At 35.9% G+C, this 27,325-nt stretch overlaps 1 long non-coding RNA gene across 4 annotated transcripts; it reads left to right on the forward strand.

The window, feature by feature from the left end:
• The first annotated feature begins 17 nt into the window (after positions 1 to 17).
• LOC116228587 (uncharacterized) lies at positions 18 to 14,293 on the forward strand. Of its 4 annotated transcripts, none has more exons than XR_016464183.1 (5): positions 24 to 739; positions 1,406 to 1,526; positions 5,252 to 5,353; positions 8,395 to 8,495; positions 10,110 to 14,293. It is a non-coding gene; the product is annotated as an uncharacterized LOC116228587 (long non-coding RNA). The 4 variants fall into 4 exon arrangements; XR_004166799.2 differs by having other exon boundaries at positions 25 to 411; XR_016464184.1 differs by having other exon boundaries at positions 18 to 1,991.
• The last annotated feature ends 13,032 nt before the right edge of the window (positions 14,294 to 27,325 follow it).

Genomic DNA, 27,325 nt, shown 5'->3' on the forward strand with positions numbered 1-27,325 from the left:
GCCGCGGTTCGCGCCTCGTGACCGTCCGTTGGTGGCGGTTACGCCGCGTGGAAGTTTGGCGCCGTTGCTCCCGGCTCCGAGGTCGACTTTCGGAGTTACGTGGGTGGTTCTTTGGGAGCGGGGCTACAGGAGGTGTAATCTCAGAGTGTGCACGCGTGGAACATGTTAAATTAAAGAGAGTGTGAAGTGTATCACAGCCACTATGAAGCTGAAGGAGAAATAGCGTTTATTTCATATTTTAGCAGCAGAGCCACAGTCTATCTGAAGCACAAAATACGTGGCTAAAAGGGCGGATCAGCCACGTCCTAGTGAGGAAAGAAAGGCGTTGTGCAGCTGTAGTGCTGAAACGGCTCTTGTGATACAGGAGCATGAGCAGCTTTGGGCAAGCAAAACAAGAGCCCCTCCTTGTTGGTAAATCCACGTTCAGCCTTTATTCAGTGCAAAATAGCACAGAGATTACAGGTGGCAAATGATATAATTTTTGTGAAATAAGCTGCTGTGTCTCTATGTAGGAAGGAGGAGCCTGGTTTGTGCAGTGTGCCAATGCAGCACTAGCATGTTTGGAGAACATTCTCAGCTTGAGGCAGCAGCTAAACAGCTGTGCTAGAACAGTGCAGTGTAGGTGGAATTGTTCAAGAGACCAAGTGCAAGTGATTGTGCTGCAGGTTTCTGTGGCAGACATATGGTGCCCTGCAGAAGTATGGTTGCCAAACTTGGGATCATTGGACTTTTTTCCAAGGTGAAAATAGAGTTCTTAAAGGAGCTGTCTCCTCCTCTAATGGCTGCTGAGAGATCAGTATTCTGCTGTTGTCAGCTGCAGTTCTATATGCCTGAGCTGATGCAGACGCTAAACAATACTCAAAAATCTGCTATATGCCAGAGATAAATTTCAGATGTAGGGGAATATGTAATTACATTTAAAATCTGTCTGTTGTTCCTTGTACGACATATAATAATACTTCTTTAACTATTCAAAGAGGTGTAGATGCTCTTCGCTTCTATCCGTCTTCATTTCTTCCCTTCATTTTGAGTAATGCAGTAGCATAAATGTGCAAGTTACTGTTTTTCATGGCTGCTTGGACCATGTCTAAACCACACCCACTGAGTTGAACTGAGTACTTTAACATTCACACACTGGTCCTCGCTCACCAGTCCTCATACCACTAAGCAGTTTGTGCAGGTTTAGTTCTGTCATTTTCTAAGAAAGAGACCTGAGTGTATTGTTAGCAACTGTTGCTTGACAAAGAAGTCTCTGAACATTTCACAACCTTCTATAAAAGGAGGAGAGAGGAAGTTCCTTAATTTTTCTATTGAACTATGTAATGTAAGGAAGATGGTTTTGGAAAGTATATTCCTTCCTGAATATTTTGTTCTCTTTCACTCTTTTTTTTCTTTTCGCTTCAAGCTGTTATAAGGAAAGAAACTCCTACTAAGACGGAAGGAGAAGATAAAGAAAATCTCTCTTCTACCCTGGAAGCCAGTGTCTCAGCTGTGGAAAAACTAGTTTAATGGCTCAAAGAAAAAGAGTAAGCCTTCTCTTTCACCTGTACAAACCAGTATCTCAGCTTTTAGAAGTAAGCATTCCTCTGCTCGAGAGACGTGATGTAGTGTCATCTTGTGGTTTTCCCTGTGTGACCACAGGAGGATGTGAAGTACTCAGATGGAAAATCCACCTACCCTAGAGATATGGGTGTGAGAGTTGCAGGGGAGAACAATCGCAAGAGGGTTCTTTCAGAAAAATGACTGCTCCAGTTTCTATTGGGCAGTTCCACAGCATTACTGTAATGCTTGAGTATCTGAGCACCTAATTTACTTGCAACAAAATGAGTCTCCAGATTTGCCAATCATAATCAGAATAATTGCTTAAGGACCTATATCTTAAACTGACCTTATTTCCTTCTGATACATACTTCAACGCTTTATCCAAATTTGAGTGTGAACTGTTGCAACGTAGATAATGACTGCCATAGTTACATACCAAGTTACACACTGTAAGTAATTTTTTCATTCCTCTGCTATATCTGGAAATGGAAGGATGTGATATGAAATGTATTCTATTTGATTCCATTTTATTTTCAAAAGGACTTTAGCAGAAGTAGAATTGACATGATAGCTGGAACTTCACTGGTTTAAGCAAAATGGTTGAGTACCTCATTTAGAAAAATAGTGTATGTAAAATTAATTCAGTCAGTCAGTCTCTGCTCCTGAGATAATAGGAGTGCCAGAGCAGGTGTGTGGACTGTGTGCACTTGCAATTTCTTTGGCACTTAAAATGTCTTGCCTGACCTTGTGATGAGTTGGTTCATGCAGCTAAGCCAGCAGATATTCATCCCTGAAAAAAGTGATTAATTCTCTGACTGTTAATTCAATTGAACTAAGTTAATTTAGCTGTAATTTTAAGCTATACTCTTCAAATTTACTTCCAGCAAAATTGAAATGCTTCCATTGTTATTTTTTTTCTCATTCTTACTTTTATATGACTAACAGATTTTAAGTATTCTGAAATTCTGCTTGCTTCATCAGCCAGTTCAGCAAAATATTATTTACCCATTAAGAGCTTTATGGTCTGATCACTTTTTCTTTTCTTCCTCTTTTAATCTCAAATTTCTATTTAATGCTTTTCTTGTAACATTTGTGAAAATTACTTTGTAAAAGTTAATGCTTGATTTTCACATGTCACTTGACCATTATAATAGAAATCTGCTGTAAGATCCTGATGGTAAGATGTTAAAAAAAAAAAAAAAAACAACCAACCACACACCTATTTATTGAAAGAAAACTGAAGGATGATAATTTCATACCAAAATATCAGAAATTTGTATCTCGTAGCATTAATTTCTGCCTGCATTTGTAACTGCCTATCAGATTTTTATTTAAAATATTATATTGAGCTTTTAAAAAATAATTCATCTTGAAAAGCTTTCAGTTGATGGTTGCTTTACATAAAAACTACCATGCCTTCTGTGTATGTTTCTCTTCTGTTTACCTCTACAAAGAATTTAAAACTATGTTCCTTCTTTCCTTCCAAATCTTTTCAAATGTTTTATTTCTAACTTGTAACCATTTTTGATGATCTTAAGAGATCTAGTCAGAATATATTTCACAAGATATCATAATTAATAATGCATTAATAGAGTTGTTGGCTGCTTTAGTCAGGATGGCATTATGAACTTATACAAATACATTCCAGGCTAAGTCAGCAAGAAATCAGCACTTTGATGTTTGAATTCAGATTATTTGATTATATTATAATTAATTGTTCAAAGGGAAATTTTAAGCCCTGAGTATGATGCGAGCTAAATGTTGACACCTATAGTTCTCTTGGATATAAGATAGGTATGTGCTTTAAGACAACAGAAGTAGAAATGTTTGAAACTTCCTCTGCCTCATTCTTTTGTCCACCTCTCCTGGACTACTCTGTAGCATTTGAACGTTTTTGGTGCAGTTTGCACATTATCACCTTAATAATGTCAAAATACATACACTGCTGTTCTTCTGGCTATTTCTTTAGAGTGAGCTTTTATTAGAGATCAAATGATATCTGGACACTGATGATAATTTATTAGTTTGTAAAGCATGGTATGAGTGAAGTATTAGTATGATGTTAAAGTATTAGTTTACTGTGCAACATCAGACGCGTTATTTTCCTGGTGAATTTTAAAAGTTGTTTAATTTTCTATCACTGTTTCTATCACTGTTTCTACATGTCCTTGAAATAGACTTTCCTGCAGTGAGTGCAGGTGTTTCTGCAATCATTTTCCACCCCCTCCCACCTAGGCTGGGTTTGAGTCCTCAACTGCACTTCAATGTTTCCTACAACGTGGAGTGATAGCACTTATTAAATCGCAATGAAAATAAAAAGAGGTGACTCCCAGGATAGGTGAGTTGAGCACAGAAGACCTCAGGAATAATAGGAAGCCGAGCAATTTAATTATTTTTATGAAATTAAATTCATGCTTCCATCAAAACCTCAGATGGGTCTTTATTAAGCATTTTATTATTATTTCTGAGAATAACTTGAATATGCCTGAGTGCTTAATATCACAAAGTGCAATTATCTTTGAGGCAAAGATAATTTCATAGACAAGAAATCTTTGCTTATGTAGGTTGTTGCTGAATTCAACTCTTGCTGCAGGATCCCAATTGATTCAGAGAACAAATTTATAAGGAAATTATTTTAACTACACCATGGCAAATATGTTAAATTATGAAGAAGTGTAGTGAGAGACAAAGAGGCAGAAGCACAGAAACATGCTCTCCAATCTTCCTCTGTACTACCGAGAACCTGCTTAACACCAGTCCAAATTTAAATCAGTTAAGCACACTCAAGCAGCAGTGTATTTTAGCGTAAGAAGCACAGTCTTGAAGCATTTTTAAAAATCTGCTGTTAATGTTGATATCCATTCACACAACTATGTAAGTTGTATCTTCTGACAGTACTGCACACCACTTCTATGTACTAAATAAAACTTGTTTGAGCAAAAGCAACATCACTTGACTGAAGCTTCTTGTGAAAGATGAAGCATGTACATGTAAACGTGCATATTTCATCACTGTTCTTTTTTCTTCTTTTGCCCCCTCCCTGGAAGCATTCAAGGCCAGGCTGGAGGGGGCTTTGAGCAACCTGGTCTAGAGGGAGTGTCCCTGCCTATTTGCAGGGGCTTTGGAACAAGGTCGTCTTAGGGGTCCCTTCCAACCTAAACTATTCTATGGTTTTATCTTGCTTTGAACTTTTGGGGAATTGTGGCAATTCTCAGCTTCTTCAGATTGATTCTTAAAATCCTTGGAACTAGGTTGTTTTCTTGATCTGTGAATGAATACTGAGCTATAATTTGAAAGGATTTTTGTGTGAGGATGTCATCTGCAAACTTTGATCTCATACTTCTCATATTTTTTGAGATGTTGGTGTTTCTTTTTAAGTAGATGGCTTCTTAATGATATCTTATCTCAATGTATTGTTAAGTGACAAATTATTCTTAATGGGTTGTAGCCTTAGAGACTGAGTTCTGATAGACCTTTATGAGCTTTCTGCAGAAGGATAACTAAGTTTGCTCTAGAAAGTGGAAGATAAACTTCCCACTCTAATTAGATGTTATTATGAGGAAAGACTCATCACATATCTGTTCTTTTTCTTAGCAGCAGCATTCATTTAACTTATTTTATGCCTTTTCACATGTGTTTAATTTTCTCTAACATGTTATGGTAGACTCAGCTTTACAGATTAATTTTGACTGTTTAATGATGTTTTTAGGTCTCAGTTGACCTCACCGCTGAATCTCAATAAAAAATAGATGATTTTGATCTTCAGGGATTGTTTGACAGTTAGCAGGATAGCATCTGTGAAGATGTGCAGGTAAAGAGAGTTGCAGTTGTACTGAAAATGTGTAAATATAAGACAGAATTTTCATGTTTCTCTAGGAAGAATTTGTTTTTCAGCCTGTGAGTAATAAAATGAACCATCTTGAAATAGATTTTAAAGGTTAAATTTGAAGAATTCATTCTGTTTGTTGACTTATGAAACAAACATTAATTTACAGTACTACCATATGCTTTATATGTAATGCTTTCTATTGGTTACTAAAAATAATTATTAAATAGTTTTTAATATTAACTAATTACATATGAGGAAAAAATCTAAAAGATAGTTTATTAAGGATCCTTTGTGGTAAACAGAGCAGGTTTTTCAAACTCTGTTGTTACAAATAATATATTGTACAATGGAACAAGGCTGTATTCCTTCTAAAACCTAAAGTTTTCAATTGTTAAAAAGCAACAGTAACAATAATCCATGGTAATAAAGAGACAAAACTCTTAAATATGACACCTACCTTCACGTTTCATCAGTGATTTCATGTTTTCACATTCTGCCTGATTGCAGCATGTAGCCATCTGAATGGCTCATATTTAAATATTGTTTTTTCTCCCCTTTGCTGCCTTTATAATATTTAACTCAACTCCCTAGATCATGACAGAATTCAAGAAATGTGTGTCTTTCCTGCTGCATCAGAAAGCCCTAGAGAAATTTTCTATCATGAGTGGAACAAATGCATCAGGAGTCACGCTGTAACTTTGGCTATCAGTTTTTGCAAAAATCTTTTGCTATCAAGTACTACTGCTAGGAAGCTCAACTTTGAAAGAGCCTTGCATTTCTTGGTAGAGTGGGCTCCAGTTTAGATTTGACAACAAGAATTCAGTTCTTTACTGCTTGCTCTGACAAATCGGACCTCCTCAGACACTGAGTGACCTGCAGGATTGCATAGTTTTAAAAAGAGTAAATGGATATGAGGTGGTAGCTGTTAGCATCCATTCAGATTTCCCAGAATCTGAGTGTCAGGAAAAGAGAGATGTATTGTAAGCTATAACCAGTTCTCAGATTGGCTGTGAACTTTCTGCCTTAACGCTGAAACAACATTTTGGATCATATGTTACTTTTGGAGTTAAGCTCCAGAACCATGTATGGTCTTATGTTTATAATGTTTCATTCAAAAATCTTTTATTTCAGTAATGAAATGTCCCAGTTTTAGTTCTGTCTCACTGTTTCTTTCTCTCCTGTTTATTCCAGTTTCAGACTTCAGTTCCAGGTTTCTCTCCTGGCATTTTTTCAATTAAATGGATCTACTTACTGAGAACCCATGTATCTCAAATCAGTGTGTTAAGTTGCACAGCTGGAGATGAAACAGCTTATTTTCTCTTTTAGTTCTCTTTTCATCAGTTTTATTCTAAATTTACCATCTTATACCTTCTAAATCTTAGCCTGCTACAATACCTGTTACTGAGTCCTGAAGAACATGGAAGGAACAGATTCTGTCCAGTAACAAACTGATTAAAATACTTCTTAAAAAATGCCAGATGTTGGTGTTTGAAATCCAGTCTTGGCTCTGGACAAAAGTTTATCATCATGCTATAAATACTTGAGATCCAGGTTAACTTCTTCCAGACTGCCACACACTGATTTTTATTCTTACAAATCCATGCAGTCAGAATCATTGTTACTTACTAATGGGCCTTCGGAGAAATATAGCTATGAAATAGGCATGGAAGAAACAGATTTGAATTTGAGTCAGCAGGCAGATACTGCTGTATTCTAGAACTTGCCTTTGGAACCAGAATCCCATTCTGCCATTCTAATTATCTAAGTATTTTAGCTTTCTAGTGGTTGTTGTATGTGATCATATTGGATTTTAAATATTTCTAATATTTTAGAAAATGATGTAATCCAAGCAAAAAGTCTGAATGGATCACTGCACTGAAGCTACTGTCAAAATGCTTAAATTAAGATCAATAATTTAAAAAGACTTAGCTCATTCTACACTTCTATTTTTAAATTAGGAGTAATGATACTAAATTCTGTCAAATCATTTTTAATAAAAATGCCAGGAAGTAATGTAAAGCAACTGTTTTCATTTAAAAGAGTTATTGTAATCTAGGGATATGTGGAATGCAGTTGAATTCTAAATGTCATCTGTTTATCTGATCTGTGATACAATTTATTTCGTATTCTTAAGAATAATTTCATTTTTGAACCTCTTTTGTTATTGTTTCTGGTTAATGCGAAGCAGAGGTAAGGACTCTGAATTGAAAGGAATAGGCCTAAACTGAATTCTCACTCTGGGTCACTATGAGCACAGCCTCTTTGTTAAAGTGTTTTTTCTAACTATTTACTAGATTAGTAGTACTAGATATCTGGTTGATGTGGATTTCTTGACGATTCATTGGATAATATCGGTACAGGACCATCATCTATATGCAAAAAGCTTGTGAGTGAATTAAGTGTACTTAGAAGGGGAAGTTACTGCCAGAAATGCTTAGATGTAATCAGTGAGGTCTTCCCCTCACCTCTGGTTGGCAAGGAAAGGAAAAGCTGAACAGAGGTGGACACTATAAGTCAGGAGAACTGTTGCGAGTGGAATTGCATCCTTACAGAAGACTGGTTGTCTGAAGTTTCATGACCCAGTTTCCTGGAAGCTCCAACTGTAGGGTGCCAAGCAGTAAGGAAGTGTTCTTCCCTGAAGCATTACAAAAGAACGGTTTTGTTACAATAAACTTTCATTTGGCTTCCCCTGCTTAGGCCTGTTACAGGGAAATTTTATTATCATGACCAATCTCATGCAAATGCCTAGAATTCTGGGGTTTATAATGGAAAGCAAATGCCACTGCAAATTATTTCATTATTATTACTATTACGTTCTTTCATTTCAAGAAAAAAAAATACTGCTTTAGATGAACTGCAGTCAAGTCAGTATTTATGGCAGCCGAGGAAAATCCATCACTAGAGAGAAATATTTTCTAGATGTGCCTCAGTAATATTCTGTTCTTTTATTTTCACTATAATTTTCCAACTTGGAGTTTTATATGGAATTATATTTATAAATGCTTTTACTTTACTTCCTAAAGGTCTTTTAGGAATGTGATTTTAGGCATTCACTGAAGATGCAGCACTAATATAAATGAAAAGTGCAGCAGCTATGTGGCCAGAAGATTCTCAGAAGAGCCCTGTATGTATATTCATACATGTGTGTGTATATAATAAATATATGTGTATGTTTCTTTGTTTATATATTCCTATAATGAATTTTAGACAGGAGAAAATGTAAACCCTGTGACTAGGCTATGGCCTATTAACCTGTATTTTGAGATGTAGAATATGGCTTTGAACAGTGGTTGTGGAAATTTTATCCTTACAAGATATAGCAAATATAATGAAGGCACAGTTATTTTCAAAATAATAAATTAACATCTTTCTGCTTTTTACTTGAAGAAACAAAAATGTGTTTTAGTGCATCCTCTCAAAAAGTAGAGAACACTGAATATTTGACTTCATCATGTTGAATGATGACAGTAAATCTTTTATCTACAGCTGTATGTTTTGATGCTGTATCTATCCTAGTTTTACATTCAGAGAGATCTGTGGAAACCACAGTCTGTTGTGGTTGAACACAGGTCTCTGCTGAACGTCAGCCTCTCTAACTAACTTGTTCTGTCAACAGAAATCATTCCTAAATCATTCCTCTGTGCTAAACTTAGCACCTTTTGAAGTTTAAGTAATTACAAAAGTCGCCTTCCATCATTCTGGTGATGCACACATCCACTGTTTCTCCTAGTGGCAAGGATGTAATAATATACTTAAATTGGAATTTTGTATCTGCATCTAATCAATGAGAAATCAGTTTCAGGACATAGACTACAGCTTTTGTAGTGAGGAATCCCTATGATAATGTGTTTAAATTTGTACCTTTCTGCCTTCAAAGAAAGGAACAATAGCACAGCAGATTTCAGATGCAGAAATATGAAGTGGATCCTGGCAGTCTGCACTGTGTACTCGGTCCTTGTCATGAGGAAGCCCTGTGGGCTGCTGTGGATGCTCACAGGAAGCTCTTTGCTTTTTGTTACTTAGAAGACCTGCACTGGACCTTGCACAGCTTTTGTTCTTGCTTCCAGTTTCTCTTGCACAAATATTCCCTGAACACTGCAGGAGTTTTAGAGACCATGTCAGCAGTCGATTATGAAGCATGTTGGTATTTGAGCATTCTGAAAGAACTGCATACAGAATAGCTAGAAAGCCATCTACCTCTGCCTGTTTCAGCTCCCCTTTAATTTAATTTGTCAGTGTTGAATAGATGGTTACAGCTGCTTCAAATGTTGTTCATTTTTCTCAGAAATCAGCATAACTCCTTTACAGTGAGAAGGCACAGAATGCTGGAAAAAAGAAAAAATCTGAAACAGCCTTAATTTTCAGAAGAATGTGGTTGTGTGGAATTTTACCAGGCGGTTTAATTTCTGCTCTGAACTGCAGACTGTTTGCTCACTTCCAGCATGATGCCTCCAGTCACTGAACAGGAACTGCAATCTTCTCTTGGGATTTCATATCCAAAAGTGTTTCAGAGCATTTCATCAGCAGTGGCTCAAAGGCATGGATTTGTCTGCTATCTTCTGGGACGCAAAGGGGAAGAGGTCTAGTTGTACACCAAGTACCTTTTTCATGTCTTAATCCTCTGATTTATTTTTCAAAAAAATAGTTAAATGCAGTCATTATTATTGAGAATTCCCCTTTCTGTTCTGTACTTCTCTTGGTCTTTTTAAAATTACTTTTTTTTTTTTTTTTTAAACAGCAAATTTCTACATGGAAATTGGGAGAGTCCTTTCAGAGCATATTCAATTTGGGGCTTGTTTTAAGCTGCTGAAAGTCCCATGAAGACAGCATAAGCTACTGTACTGAGAAGTAAAGAAGGATAAGTAATCAAAATGTGAAATCAGTTGTATATGAATATGTCACTCAGAAAGAGGATCTTTCCTATGAAGGAAAAGTAAATGCACTTATTGAGGAACACTGTAGCAGTGTGTGGTCAGAGAATTTTCTAGAAAGAGGCAAAAATTCTACTGTTTTGCCCTGTGATGCAGCTAGATTCCTGCTGTGTGGCTTAGAAAGAATTTAAGAGGTTTATGACATTTTAAATATGCCACTGAGCGATTGCACCTGAAGGGAAGTCACCACAGAATGCGTGAAGAAAAAAGAAAATCACTAGTAGACTTAGCAACAGCAATAAAACTGAAGAGTATGGATCAACCATGAATTGGTCATCAGCTTAGTGAGCTACAATTTAACCTGTCAGTGCATCTCCATTATCTTTTATCAGGTCCAGTGACTCCCTGGTTCCCTTTCCTCTCTAACCTTTCACTTGAGTAAAACTGGTGTTCCCTGCTTCTCTGATTGCTGTGTTCATGTAAAACTATATCCTTTGGCAGGCACACTTTAAACGATCATGTGCAAATTGCATAGTCAGTTTGGGAACTGCCGTAAAATACTGCAATTAGCATCCTATGTAGTCATGCAGGCCAGCGTTGCTTCGCAGCCCATTTCTTCCATCTGGTTGCAGGTCATAAATGCAGGTTCCTCTCTTCTGATTCTTAGAGCTGTTAGAGTGCTTGGCTTCAGCTGGTGCTCAAAAATATGACAAGAAGCAGCAGCTTAATCACAGAATTGAGGTTTCCATTTTTTTTGAATGGAAAATGAATTTAAATTGCAGTGGGGAATGTTATGTTACTCTCTAAATACCATCCATGCCTTTTAACAATGATTGAGGACAAGAACCATTAACTAGATGGCTCACTGATGATTTCTCACCTCACTCAATTCCACTGGACATGGAGGAAGAAAAGATATCCAGAAGTACAAGAACTGTTAGTTTAAATAGAGTAGGAGTACTCTGCCTCACATTCCAGAAATGTTACTTATAGTTTTTACTTGTGCCCTACTACTAAATATCTTATAGAATGTCCTAGTTTCAGATGGTTTTTTTCACTGTTACATATGACACTATATTTTGGCTTCAGAAGAAAAGCAATGCTGATAACACACCGGTATTTTAGTTGTTGCTGAGCAGTGCTGTACAGAGAAGTAAGTTTCAGGTTTTCAGCTTCTCATGCTGTCCTTTGAGCATGAAGTTGTGGGGCACAAGGAGCTGGGAAGAGACATAACCAGTGCAGCTGACCTAAACTCACTGGAGGGATATTCCATCCCATATGATGTCGTGCAAAACAAACAAACAAAAAAACAAAAACAAAACAAAAAAACCCACAACCATAAAACTAAGGTGAATTGGCTGGGATGGGGGCAGCTGTTGCTCAGCAGCTGGTTCTGAATTTGTTCACATCAGAATATAAATTATTGCTTCCACAAATAAAGTCGTCTTTCTGGTTTGCAACAGAGATTGTTTACCCCTCTGTTATAATACTCAAACCCTGGAAAAGAGAAGATTTGCTTCTGCCCCAGGATTCAAGTTTGTATGATTGAGTGGACTGTTCATGCATCAGAATAATTATTTCTCTTTGTCATGAATAACATGAATAAATATCTTGAAAAGCAAAAAAAAAAAAAAAAACAAAAACAAAACCACAAAGATTTCTTTTGACTGAGAGTCTTGGAGGCTGCTTGGTTATTGTCACTGAGGGTCACAGTTATGTGTAAATCTACATTTTGGTTTGTAATAGACTACATAATTGTTTGTGTGGTTTATCACCTAGGTTTTAAATTATTCTTTATTCATGCCAGTACTTGAATATCTTCTTTAAAACTACCTTCTGGGTTCCTAAAAAAATGAATAGCAGAATCAGTAGTCAAGAATATCCTAAAGAAAAAAAAGGTCAAATGAATTGCTTTCCTTAATGTTATGCTGGTAATTTCTCACGTTTTACATCTAATCTGAGGAAGTTAGCTTGGTGCTTTTATCCTTTTAATACTCATCCTCTCTGAAGACAACAAGTACAGAGGGAAAGAGAAAAGAATTGTAGCATTATTTCTGCAGTAGTAACACTTGCCTCCTATGGAATCTGAACTGAGGCAAACTTTACAGTGGTCACTGACAGACAGAGCTCCCCAGGAGTTGGAGATGTTTTTGTAATTGATCATTTTAGATAATTAACCTTCTGTAAATGGTTCTGCTGTCTCACAACTCTTTTGAATAATAGAATTTGAGTAATGAAATACTGAAAATAATTGCTGTAATGATTTTTTATTTCAACAGATATATTGAATAAGTGATAATTAAGGGAACATTTTAAATAGATCATGGTTTTAAAATTAGTCTGTAATTCTGGAGTGAAATTGTTATTAATCTTTTATTACATAAGTATGAGGGCAAAAATTTGTCCTTTAATTTAATGACTGGAATGAAATTCACTAGAAAACTTTCCAAAGGAATATTAGATTGATTTGGCATTGTATCTTGATAGACAAATGGAAATAATAGGGGATATGAAAAAATGCATCTACTGTGATAGTGGAAATCTACTTAGGGTTCTGTTTAATTCATTTATTTGAATACTAACTCTCTTCTTTTAACCAAGCTAATCCTATTCTCCAAAACTGATTTGATTAAGACTAGAGAAGGTAGTCCACAGGATCTCTTGATGCTGTAAAGAAATGGAAATTTTTCTTATTTTGAATAATAATTTTGTGAACTCTCAGCCTCACTGAGTATAGAAATAATTAAAGCATACAGCTAATTCACTAATCCATCTTAAGTTTTCAAATGGAAAATTTGGTGTCATATCAAAATCCACTGGATTCCTTTTTAAAACTATTGTGTGATTTGTTTTGATGAAGAGAAATACTTTATTGTGTGATTTGTTTTGATGAAGAGAAATACTTTTGTTACAGAGTGGCAGTAAAATGACAGAGTGTCGCAGTTCATCAGGGAACGTTACATAATGCGCTGTGTGGCTTTCTCCTCTTCTCCAACTCATTCCACAGGAGATGCTCATTTTGTGCACGTGGTCTCTATATAAGTACTCCAGAGTGTGTTTCAGCTGAGTCTCAGTAGAACCATTGTGTCTCCAGAGTTTAAAGTTGCTGTGAGCCAGTGTTTCAATTAGAGTAATTGTATTAGCTCTTATAATAATATGCAAGCTATGCAGCTGGTCTACAAATATGTGAGTAAACTAGAGACCTATGCAATAGTATGTTTATTGCAAGATTACTAAGAAAATGGAGCCATACTTTTAAAAAATATATTTGAGTGTCTGAAATGCATGCTAAAGTTAGTATCGTTTATCTTGTAATATTTTTTACTTTTTGAGGAAATGTACCATTTACTTGAAAATAAGACCAGAAATGCAGAGCGAAGCATTTAACTGGTATGGTTTCACTGCTGTTGAGCTACAAGCCCACTTGATAACACTCAGATTCTTCGCCAGGCTAAAAGATCTGTGGTAACTTAGAAACAATGTTGTCTGCAACTCTCCCTTGCCAAAAGCCAGTGGACTTACAACAAAAAAGTGCTACTGTATCTCCATGGCACCTTGGCAACTTGATGACCTACAAACGGGCTGCGCAGAGAAGGAAAATCTCACTCTGGCTGGTTTGTTTTTGTTTCACGTTCAATATTATTTTGCAGCCCTTCAGTGATATAAAAGATTGTTTGCTCTATTTCAATAGCCTTATGCACTGAAAAGGAAAAAATGTCATTGGTATATCTACAGGATATATTGTGCAGAAAGAAATAAAAGATATTGTTGCATTCATTACCCTAAGGGGGGAGCAAAAATAGAGTATATTTGCTGGGTTGCTTTGAAACAAGATTTTAAAATTAATATTCCACAAAAAATACTCAAACACTGCAAGTCCTTCCTGAAGGAGACTTACTCTACCTAAAATGATTACTAGAAATCAGTTTCTAATGTGAAAACTTGAAAGTTCTTCATCTTTAATCCATTTACTCCTAAATACATTTTCCTTTTCACCGCCTCGAAAATTTTTCATTGTATGCTTCTCGTATTTTTAGATAGCTGTGCTTAATTTTAAACACTCTTAATTTTATTAACATTTCCTCATATCTAGATTTCAGAATAGCACTCATTTCTGTTGTGTGTTGCTGAATTTCTCCTATAAAAACTGATGTTTTCTGTTCAGTCTCATTTTTTTTTCCTGTGGTTTAAAAAGATCCACAATAATAAGATAAGGACCTTCTTATTGAGGTTGCAGTATGAAACCATAGACAGTCTGCCTGATGTATTTTTGCTTGCTTGTGTGTGATTTGCTGTCAGCTTTCTCTGAAAACTCTTGCTGCTTCAGATGTTTAACTCCTGCTGCGTGTTTGTTTTTTTCTCCCCATTCTGTCTTAGGGTTTCAAAATCATTTTCCTTTACCTTTAAGCATCTCCCTACCGTAGCATATTTTAAGAGCCAATATGAAGAATTGCTCTGTGGCTCAGGAAATGTGGGTTCTGTTTCTGGCTCTTCCACAGGCCTACTGCACAACCTAAGATCAGTCATCATCTTATTTTCCTCTTTAAAATTAGAGTATGGACCATGTTTCTTCTCCAGTCATGGATAAACATTCTAGTGAAGTTACTGGATACAAGATTGTTAGCAAAGATATAAAAGAACCAGCATTCTAATGGAAATTCCAGAAGGGAGAACCAGAACTTCTCTTTAAAGAACTGAAAAGAAAAAATAATTAAGAACAAAAATTCCTATTCATTCGGTAGTTTATTTTTAACGGCTTGTATCATCCAACCCCTGATTCATTGAAATAGTGGTGTGTTGCTGAATATTGCTTTGAGCCAGGGATGCAGAAGCATTACTGGCACTAAAAATAATATGTGATCTGCAAGAGTCTCAATAATATGGATTTCCTATATTGTCAACCAGTAGCCTTTTAGGAATGCTGCTCATGAGTGTGATTTTCACTTTTTATAGTTGCATATTGTTTAAACTGCTGTGACCTTTATTCTGCAGCTGATCACAAAATATGGGGAGGCAGAAGTGCCAACTCTCCTTCAAAGCAAGAGAGCATCATAGAGGTGGCAGTGCACCTGTGGACAGGCAGATGTAACATTGAAGCACACAGTGGTATATTTACCACTTTTTTTGTGTTTTTGTTGTTGTTGTTTTGGTTTTTTTTTTTTTTTTGCTGCTTACATGCAGAGTGCCAGAGGTAGGCAATGCTCTCTGATGTTAAGTTTTTGATTAAAAGTGTGAAGAGTTTTACACTACTGTATGACTCTATTTAAAATGATTATTAACTGGTACGTTGTTGATTTTTAGCTTTTATATTCAGTCACTTTTCTAGTTACTTAGCTGGCTTTTATACTAGTAATGCAACTATGGCTTACAGGCTATCTTTTCACCAAATAAAAAAGGCATCTGAAAGAATATCTCAATTTTTAGTGTAAATATAGAAGCTGACTTCCTTCCTCATATCCTGTATTGGAAATAAATTCTAACATTTGTCCTGTTTCGTCAGACACTTAAGCATGTTAGTGGAGCAAAGTAAGCAGATTCATATGTTTGGTAAATCCTGTTTTGAGCTTTAATTTTTTGTAGTGTCACTCTTGAACACAGAAATCTTCTTGTCCAAGCCAGGTTCATTTTTGAAATAATAGAGTTTTATTGTCTGACAGACTGAATCCCACTAGGATGTAGAAATGCTCTGGGTTCTTACAGGTGGGATTTCAATAACAGATCTGAAAGAGCAGAGATGGTAAGCATCAGTGTTACCCTTTCAAGGACAGACCGATCTGAGGTACAAAAGAGTTGTAGTTTGCTGTTCTACAGAATAAGGTAGAAACAGGCAGAATAGCATTTTGAATCATCAGTGCTCTTGGCAGTAAACCTGTAATATCATTTTCCTTTATAATAAAATTGATTTACTGGAAGAACTTTACAAATAAAGCAAATTTCTGCCTTATGATACTATTTTATATCATGGGCAGAATAACTACATTGGGATGCTTATTTGGACTTTAAACTTGTAAGAACATTTAGGCAACAAAATAAAAGCCCAAGGGAAACTACTGAAATATCTCCATTCTAGAATATATATACATTCATTAAAAGTGAGTTAGGTTAAAAGAAATCTGTTCTGTGACAATAAAAATCTATGGTCTTTTCTTTCTCAATAATTCTGTCCAAATGGCTCACTGAGGATCATGACACCTTATTTATGTGGCATTAATTCTCTCATACCTGCTAAAATACACAAATGATGTTTATGGTGTAAAGTGTTAGAATTTCCTAACGTAACTAACCTGTCGTGGGTATTCAGCAGTGTTTTGTTTAGTTTCTCATCAGGCTATGTGTGATCACATGTGACTCTCTAAATCTATCCCTTTCCTCAGCTGCATATTTTCATATGAAGGAAATAATTTACTGTTTACCAAATGTTAAAGTGAGTATCTATTTATTGGAGTGGGTATGTGAAAGCCATAGTCTGATATTCTTTGCTGTTAGCACCATCTGGAACGGCATGTGCTCCTCCTTGCATGGAGCAAGAGAAAAGCTATGAAGCCCTCATTCATTAATGTCTTGGTTGTATTCTCATTTTAATTGGAGATATCCTTAACAGTAGCAAAGAAGCACAAGAAAACAGTAATGACAGGATAATGGAAGACACAAAAAGCTTTGATGATGATAGGAAGGAGAGGCAGTTATCAGTACGGCTAAATATTTCTATTGTACTTTGCTTTTTGACATAAACACCAATCTGGAGCTCTTCAACTAGATCCCACTGAAAGATACTTCGGTTTTGTATCTGTCTATGCATGTAGCACAGAGAAAATGTGACTCTAAAAGAATCTATGAATACAGAAAGAGAAAACAATTCTCTGTGAGCTTTCCCATGTGCAAAACACCCATCTGAACATTGTTGGAGAGAACGTAAATGAAGGAAGGGACCTTACTTCTGTATATATACTTGATGATGGAAAAATTTATTGAGTTCTCATTTACAAACATTAATATGGATTAAAAAATTCCAAAAAACTGGGGTGAATACAGAGGTAAATTTGAAGTCCTATTGGAAAGATATAGAAAATATTCCCCAAAGGGAAATCTGATGCTTTGTCTGCTTAAGTCATCAGAAGAAATATTTAAATTTGGCTGAGTTACGCTGGGTGAGGACTTACGCAGAGAGAAAATAATAGGTGCAGGGGAGCTGCTCCAAACGCACATCAGAACAAACACTAAAATTTAAGAAAAAAATACCTTCAAGCTTGATATAAAAAATACGTTTTAGCTAGGGAGACTGATTTTAGCTGTAGAACAAACTAACAGGGAATGTACTGGGTATTTACACAGTCCTAATATATTTAAAACAAGACCAGCTGTCTTTTTGGTAAAAACTGCCTTTATCTGGTGCAAGTTATTGATAATTGTATGAAATTATGTCTAATATGACACAGAAATTAGACTGAATAACCGAATAACCTAAATGATGTTGGCTTTTTTTGCTTTGTTTTGTTATTTTTTATCTTATAAAGCATACAATCCCGACAGCAACTAATAAACCAGGGAGGAAGAAACTTAGAAACTTACACTAAGTTTATTAAATTATATTCATGCAGATTTTTATTTATGCTTACCAGCTTGGCTGTTTTTTTTGTTTGCTTTTCTTGTTAGTCAACTGAGAGCTCTTCAAAATCCAGTGAGTGAGTAGGAATTGTACAAGTCATGACTAGGCAGAGTCTTCATTTTATTTCTCTTACAGGTAGTATAGTCTAATCTGTTTCATCTCCTCTGCTAGTGATTATCTTTTTGAATACTTAATTTAGCAAAGAAATTGTTGCCTTAGGCTCCTTTCTGCAAGGTGCTGGATGACTACTTTCCATTCAGTTCAGAGAGGGCTGAGGTTATGAAGTATTTTGCAACATCTATCCCTAATAAATAATTTTGAAAATCATCATTAAAAAAGCTTATGGTATCACTGTATCACATGTCTACATGAAGAACATAATTAAATATTCAAATTAGTATTTCAAACTACTGTTCTGTGAAATGCAGGAAATCACAAAGTGAATGATGGGCTTGCTGTTTGAACAGTACCTGTGAAGTGCACTTATTCAACATCAAACTGGAGAATGATATTAGTACTTTCTGTCTTAATTAGATATTTCTGGTACATTGAACGTATGGTGTTTTTGTAGATCATAGAAATGTATGTATGTGTTTTCAGATATGGAATTTATTTTGGTAGAGATATCCCAGAAACAGAGGCATGTTTAAAATTCAGTTAAAGAAAAAAAGAAGGAGAGAGGTTGCTTACCTAATGACACTGACCCAGTGACAGTGGAGTTTTTCAATGGCCTAACTGGTGCTTTAAAATTAAATAAATAATGAGTGGGACCAAACTAGATGACATGGCAGTGTTCATTAGAGCTGTCAGAAGACAAACTAACCCTGCTTATTTGAGATTTTATAAGAATGGTTGTATTATTAAAAAAAAAACTGTACGTTGGAGGGGCAGAGAAAATAGATGTGAGATAACTATAGATCTTTAACTGAGATGGAGGGACCTCTGTGACTTTTGTCTTTATGTGATTAGCTAATGGAATGTTGATGAGGAAAATATCTACCAGAGTCAGATTAAGCTGAATGGTATTCCCATCAAGGAAAACTATAGGAAAGCCTGTGCAAAGGTGGTGCAGTGGAAGTGCTAAGTCAGGACCTGAACCAGTGATTGAGCACCTGGTAGGGAGGCAGGGCCAATCCAGGGGAGCTCAGGTGCATACAATGCATCTGAGTGACTGCAATGGGTATAGCCAGGATCCACCCCTTCCTAGACTTCATTTGGGGGTTGGCAGTGGAAGCAAAGGCAATTCATTTGGAGATCCCTGTCTAGCTGGGGACCTTACAGGTCTTCTGGAGGTAAGCAGCTTTTTTCTCCTTATTTCTGTAGCATCTGAGGGGATCCTCACTCACTGTGGCCTGTGATCTTACTGCTCTGCTGTCTTGTTGTGCTTCCCATTGCATCACAGATGAAAATATTCACTATTCTACAAAACTTCTCATTGACTCCAGCAAATGTACTTACATTTTTGGTATTTATCTTGTATTTATCTTGATTCTGCTCTATAACTAAGACTGATTTCTGGCATTTTTAGCATATCACAGAATCACATATTTTTCCTTCCTGTTGTATTTTTCTTTTCCAAATGATTGATGAAACAGCCTTTGTAATTTTTCTTTCTCAGATTGATTACTGGTTCGTTAGAAATAAATAACCTTTTAAAATAGTGAGATGTAGTGGGTGTAACAGATTCTGACGCAGTATTTTGGAATCTGCTGGCTTTTACAAGAGTTAAACTATGTGACAGGGAGCGTGCTTTTTCATGATGCATACCTCAATCTTCTGCTTTCAATGAAGTTAATCTCAATTTTACTCTACAGTGTAAAAAGGTGAAGGATGCATTTGTTTTCAGTTCTGTTGCCAAGAATTTTACAAATGACAGCTCAAAGAGAATTGTAATAGTAGTTATGAATTCTGTTAAGCATAACTACTCAATTAGTAACTGGTAATACTTTTAAAATGTGTCTTGTCTTTGAACTTCATTAAACTGATCTACAGTCAATTTTCAGTAGGGAATTATCTCAGATGTCTCTGTGTTTGAGACATGTATCTGGAGTATATCTTGTTTATCAATATGCTGTGGTAATGAGCCATCTACTTGTAAGTGGAGATTACTGCTTTTGTTGGAGCTTGACAGCCCCTGCAGACTGAAGAGAAAGAGTTAAAGAATAGTTTGTAAAAATTAGTTAATATATTTTCTGAAAAGACCCACAGTATCCATGTTTTGAAGAGATTAGTTGCTAGAAAAATGGAAGTGGCTTGTATGAAGGCTTCACAGGGCATCTTTTATTGCTTCCAGAAGGCAGTTAATGTTGGTCCAGTTGTGTGGAGAAGTATTTGCGACCTCTAAACTGTCGATATACTCAGAAGCCCCTCTGCACTGGTCAGCTCTATGAATTTCAGGTTCACAGATTTCCTTTATCTCAGAGAGAATTTAGCAAAGAAAGCTGAAGGTTTTATTTGCTAAGTTCCATTATTACAGAAAAAAAAAAATTGATGCTGCTGCCATGCCACAAGAAGATGAAAAAGCTCTTATAGGTTGTAAGGAGGTTTTTTTTATCTTATATCAGCGATTCAGATTACTTACGCTTTTGTTGCTTCTGTAATAAATGTTATTATGATAGATGTGGAAATACAGACTTATTGACATTGTTGCCAACAGTGAAATATTAAGCTAATCCCCTAATATCACTTTCTGTGAAAAGCATGCAACGAATATGGTTCTGACTTAATCTGTTTAGAATGACATGCATGACCTGTGGATCCCTGAGGAGCACACCTGAGTTCACTGACCTAGCTTCTGCTATGATTGCTTCAGTCTGATTGTTCGAAGGAAGAAACAGTCACACTGCTTTAGCTATCATCAGAACACAGTCACAGCACATCACTAAATACTGTTTTCTCCTTGAATACACAGACATGAATACCTGCTTTTTTCTTTGTTTTCATTTAGTTTCTTATTTTGTTCATGTTTTTTTTTGAAACTATTTTCATAATGTAGTAAAAGATAAATTACAATGCTTTCCGTCTGTCTAAACTTTTAGTCTCGTCTTAGGTTTTTACTGAACAGAACAATGGTAGGCTCTACAAATGACGCTCAATTTTGTTAGTATTTTAGTAGAGCAGTGAATGGTGAAGGCCAGTAGGTGCATTCAGGGTAGAAATAACTTCTGCATGAAGTCTTTACCTGGGCTTTATAAAAAATCCTCTCTGTGGGGAAAGACTTCATGAATTCACTGCTATAAGGAAAATATTGAATGAATCTCAAAACCTTTTTAAACAGCAAGTAGTGCATCTGTGAGTGGTTGCTTCTCTTCCAGTCCCCTCAGACGATGTAATGCTATCCAGTATATGCCATCTTTTTTTTTTTTTTTTTTTAGTGTGGTGCCTTTAGCATATTTATCTTTTCTCTGTGAAAATATCTCGTAAAAATACTTTGTCACCTCCCCAAAATTACAATAACTCATTATGTTATGAATTATCATGATAATCATAATCATTCAGGTATAATAATCCATAGTGTTGACTATAAATGAGCTCCAAATGCTGGGTTATTTTTCTGGGACTTCTAATAAGCAGATTCGGAGAACATTCAGGGGATCATTTTCTTACATGCGTAAAATCTAGAATAAGATGAGAACGTTCTGTTTCTGTGTAATAGTTAGAACTTAAAAGGTTGCATCTCAGAATGCACAAGAGGATTTTTTTGCTTGTTTATTCTGTGAATCCAGCTTGAAATTCTGGCAAGTAATTAATGACTACAGGCCTTACTGCTGGCAAATAGATTCCATTATTTGGTACATAACAAACTGCACATTTTGTGTCTCATTTCATTTTCTACTGTCTTTTTGTTGTTGTTGAGATTTCCTTGTTTTATTTAGCTGTCCTTTGAAATCTTAGTATAAGCCTGGAACTGATATATCCACAGCTCACAAATAATTCCTTTTGTCTCTGTTGTAATATTTTTTCCTTCCTTATGATCATTTACTTGATCTTTTGAGATCATCAGATACTGAATTCATTGTGTAATAATGTCAAGTTTTCAACGGTTTTTGTTTTGCATTAGAATAGAAATTGCATCTTGAGAGCCATGTCTTTGAAAACAAGTCTGATGCATGTGCCTTTGGTAACATTTATTTTGCCCTGACACAAGCAATTATATAAAATATTTAGTGTTTGTGTGTAAGAGGGAGAAACGTGTTGAAGTTTTACTTCTTTATTCAAGGCACATGCCATCATCTCACAGCTTTCTGAGTCAAACAGTTGAGAGAGTGGAATGTACATCATAGATATCCCATATGAATATTAGGAATACAAAACTAAAAAATACAATTATGACCTTTAGCATATCTGTGACACTACTACGCTCTATTCCCCTAGTTTCTTCAACCTGACCCTCTCTCTAGGTTCCATTCAGTAATATTTTTTTTATTCATGAAATGGATATACCTACAAATAGCTGTATACCTAGAACAGGGCAGGAAGACAGATAGGCCTCTTTTTTTTTTTTTTCTAGCTGTGGAACTGTGTTCAACTTCAGTGGATTTGCTATTTGACTCTTACGAGGATGCTTTTTATAAAAACTGCCTACTGCTCAGAACAGTGGTGGTTTTTCTGGTGCTGTTATCTGAGAAATTGCACTCTTGATCAGTATTGCTTGAAGTATTGTCCTTAGTTGAGATCAAATGATACAATGAAACCAGGAGAAAAATCAGGAAAGCGTGTCTGGGTGAGCACAAACCATTGAAAGGAAGAATTGGCGAACCCTGTGGATGAAGAATTTAATTAACCATTCTCATTTCTATCTTCAAAGTTTCTTTCCTTTTCTACATCAGAATTTAATTCCCATTTCCCTAACTGTTCTTTCACCTATTCTCTGCGTTGGCTTCCTAACACATTTATTGGCAATTCTTCCATCATCTTTGCCTTGGCTGATTTTATATTTCTTCCTGTAGCTAGCTTTATTCTTAGAGACCGTGTGTGGCAAATAAGCTATTATGTGGTGGGTGCAGAGACTATTTATCCTATGTGTTAGCCAGAGAGGATGGCATTCCAATTCACTTTCTGATTCCCACCAGCTAATGGTGGTAACAAATCTAACAGAGATGCAGTTGGTAGTTCAGATATAGGGTGAAGAAACACATGTGCATCACTGTACTGATGTCTTTTATTACCTGTAAGACACTGTCTTGGTTCCAATGTCTGTCAGAGCCTGAGTTTCACTGTACATAGGTTTTCTAGGTGAAAGAGCTGCAAGGTGAACACTGTGGAAAGGCACCTGAATGCTTCTCTGTGATGAGATGAATCTGACACTTTTCCATTCCAATCAGTTTAAATCTACTAATCTGATAGTGGAAAGAATTAAGATGAGGATGTCATGCTCTCTGAGGAAAAACTGAGAAACTGTTGGTGGAAGTTTACCTTTATGAGAATATCAGCAAGGCCCTGTCATAATGAAACAAGTGCTCGATCTTATGTGGTTTTTACCATGAGCCTGGTGATTTTGTGGAGATCCCTTAGCTTCCTTTTGTTTTTCATTCCCACTGCTGAGTCTCTAACTTGCGGTGTAGAAACTGCTGTAGATCATGACATGGCCATGTGGTACACGCAGAAGGGGAAAATGCTACGTTGGCAGTTGGGTACTCAGTATTTCAATCTTATCTTTAAAAATATCCACTAGAACTGACAATGAGTTGCCCTTGCAAGTGGCCTGACTCAGAATCTTATTTTGTTCTGACCTTTTCCTTTATTCTTCTTTGCTGTGACTGTATCTGTTAATCTTGCTGTCTTCGCTTGAATATATATCCTGCCATCACCTCATCTTGCAAAATGGTACATTATGAAGAGTTATTTTATTGTTCCATTAACATTGCTATATTCACAACAAACTTCCTTCTTCAGGTCTGACCTTTTTGTGTACTATAGTTTTGGTGTCTATAGTTCATCCATTTTTTTATAATATTCTGTTGTAAATAGATTCTACATACATTTGTTGTGGGATATGAGTGTGTTTACTGGCTGTGACAAACTAGCGCTAATAAACTTAGTCTCTTATGCTAAGAGGATTATTGTCATCTAAGTAGTCATGTTGATAGGATCCAAATTCTAGCACCTACTGTCCATCATTATTTCTTTGTTGCATTTCTTCTGTACACTTGCAGATTTCTTGCTCAGTCAGGTGAATCCTCTTCTGAGAATGTTTTATTGGTTTAGAGAAATGCTATAGCTAGCAAGTGTATCCTTTGGGAGCATTTCATTTATTATTGAGAAAATGCTTCAGAAAGATCCGTGAGAAATACTGTCCTTTGTACAGATGCTGACTGATAAATTCTAGTACAAACCATAAACTTAAATAAGGCATTAATTTAAAATGCATTTTTCTTTTGAAAATTTACATCACTTCAAAACCCACTGCATTCTGTGAGCTAATAGTTTGGATTACCTTCACATCAATGCTCAGAATTTCTCTTCAGTAACATATTTTGCAATTGAGAAGCAAAAGAAAATGACTGAGTACTTCACAATTATTATTTTTTTCTAATAATGAAATAGGTGAGAATTAAGGTCAGTAGGGAAGACATAGGAGCAATAGGTGTCCAAGTGGTTCTCCACAACTCAGCTTGCACTGTGAATGAAACAAGGAAAAATAATTTGCAGAGGCCTCTCATGCAAGTCTAATCATACAACCTTTGGTCAGCTTGTTGTGATTTTTAAGTGTAAGCTCTCATGGTTCTTTATGTGTGCTTGTTTTGTGCATGTTTGAAATCTAGATTTTGCAGGTTGATAATTACAGATTAACATCTTCAAACACTTTCTAATTTTTAACCAGGCTTTCACATTTTTATTTGCAGTCCCTCTTTGTATCAATAGAATTCAAAAGTACTGAGCAAAATTTGCTGTGTTTTTGTGGTGAGATGGGCAGCAAATGGAGCAGATTTTCATTTCTATTTTTCTTCTGTTTGGTTTTAGCTGTTTTCAAATAAAGATCCAAGACTTGTAGGTGATAGTTAAAGGCATCTCCTTATCCTTGTGGTAGTCCAACTAAGCTTGTACATCTGACATCTGAAATTTTTTTTCAGATATATTTATAGGACTAGGAAAACAAATTACAGTTAAGGAATTTATTTGTAGAATCAATTGGTTGCTTTCCATGAGAGAGTAAGAAGAGAAATCTATAGCAAGGGAAGTCATATTTCATCTATTTACTTTTTAATAATTTTTTATAATATTTACTACACAGGAAATATTCTGCAAAGCCCAAATCCCATTTCCACTGAGATGCTGACCTCATTTATTCCCCTGGGACAAGATGAAAATCAGGTTGCTTCACCTTGAGAGAAAAAAGGTCAGTTGTCTCTGACGTGAATATTCTAAGAATGGAGCTGAAAGAACCAGTGCTCTCCCAAAAGGAAAAAGAAAGGGGAAAAATGTGTCTGAAATACAGAGCTGCAATATTTGTTTGACAGAGAACCTACCTCCTGCTCTGGCAGTATCTTTCTATTAAACTATGCTTTGAGTCTCCTTCTTTGGGAATGTCAGAACAAGAACAATCATGGTAATAGTTTTTCTTCTTCTAAGTTGTGCTGTGTTTCAGTGTCTTCAGCTGTCTTCTCCAGCTTTGGTTCTCTTGTATAAGGAGCAAGCAACCCTGTTAACTACAGATAGGCCACCTTGGGACCCATTTACTTGATCTGGAAGGTTTTTCTTCTTGTAGAGCTTTGACCTAATGGCACATCTATGTCAGGGCTGAACTTTCCTGTTTCATACCTGCCCATACACAGAAGTCTGAAAATCTGCAGCTCTGTTTAGGCAGGGTGAGAGATGGCACATTGTTAGAAAGAACCTGGGGTCTCCATCCCTTCATTGTACATTTCTAAAAGAACATGAATAAGCTGAACATCACATACAGTTTGATTAAACCAAAGATTTCAGGATACTATCCTAATAGATAGGATTTGTGACATAATTCAGAGAAGATATTTCATTCATTGGCTTCATAATCCATGATGTCAGAAGCATTTGATTGTTTTTAGAGATGAGAGCATGATTTAAGAATCCACATACCTTATTTTAGTAGAAATAACAGACTGAGAATACAGATCTTTTGTTTAGAAATGCATTCACGTTAGTGACTAGTAAGCTAGAAACCATTTACAAGTATGAATACAGATAGATACATAGGCAGGTAGAAATATACAGACCTTTTAACATTCTTTTTTATGAAATAAATCGTGTTTTAAAAAAGTAATTATTAGATGGTAACTTAGGCTTTTTAAAGCAAAGGCTGAAAGAGGATAGTGTGTTTTGTTTTTAACCTTAGGTATACCCTCTTTTAAGTTGGTACAAAGCAGAGTCCTTAAATGAATTCTTGTGAGTATAGAGCTAGTTGGATGTTCAGCTTTGTTTACTACAACAGAAACAATCCTGGTACATTCTTGTAATAAAGCTGGCTTCGCTCTTATTTTTCTACATAAATACTGTCAGACCATATAATATTGATCTTTAAGACTAGAATTGTGAATGTTGAGAAAATCTGTACTGCTCTAGGGACATGTGCTTTGTAGAGCATGAGTGAGAGATTTGTATGCATGTAAGCTCCAAACATATCTCTGCAAACACAATTAAAGATTAAGAGAATTAATGACTGAAAGTCAAAAGAAGCTTTCTCTTGACTGTGGTGAGATTTGGTTCATGTCCAAAGGATAAAGTGGCCATGTGTCTCACTTACAGTGGAATCTCTGTTTTTGTTGACCAAACCGGGACCCCAAAAATATCTTTAGTAAACACACCTGTCTGCATATGCTTAATTGCAAAGTGTTTTCAAATGTTTATTCATGGTTTTATTTGTTACATATTTATGCTGAGTAGGCAACACAGTCAAATTCATTGCACAGAAAAAACGTCCAAGTGCAGTAGAATAAAGGAAAGTTTCTCAGATATTGGAGAAGTTGGTAAGATTGTTGTTTAAAGCAAATTTTAGTGGCGCTTGTCTGATGTTTCATCATTAAACTTCCTAAAGACTTGAAGCTACTGTGAGGAAGAAGTCTTTAATATATGACTATCAATAATCTGAGGCATGGCATTCTAAAATTATTCCAGCTATTTTCTTAGAACAATGACAGAAAGAAAACTGTTAGTCTCTCACTTTAATGAGTCTCGTGCCTGAAGGAGTGCTAAACATTTGAAAGCTAAATTAGAAAGAAGCTATATGGACATTAATAGACAAGTTTGCCTGTAAACAATTCTTTAACAGTAAGTGAACCAAAACCAGGCTGGCAGGCTGAATAAACAAATGCAGACAAAATGCACATTGTTATGTGTTTCATCCATTACATTAGACAGTTCAATTATAATTTGAAATATTTATAGGCTTGTTAGCACACTTCTTGTTTGTGGATTTTGTGTACTTATGCAAAATGTTTCCAATGATAAACACATGTGACAGAATTTCAAGTATGGTGAGAAACATGGCAGTTCAATCTA

The sequence above is a fragment of the Phasianus colchicus genome, chromosome 2 (genome assembly GCF_987193195.1).
Source record: "Phasianus colchicus chromosome 2, bPhaCol1.hap1.1, whole genome shotgun sequence".
Taxonomy (NCBI): Eukaryota; Metazoa; Chordata; class Aves; order Galliformes; family Phasianidae; genus Phasianus; species Phasianus colchicus.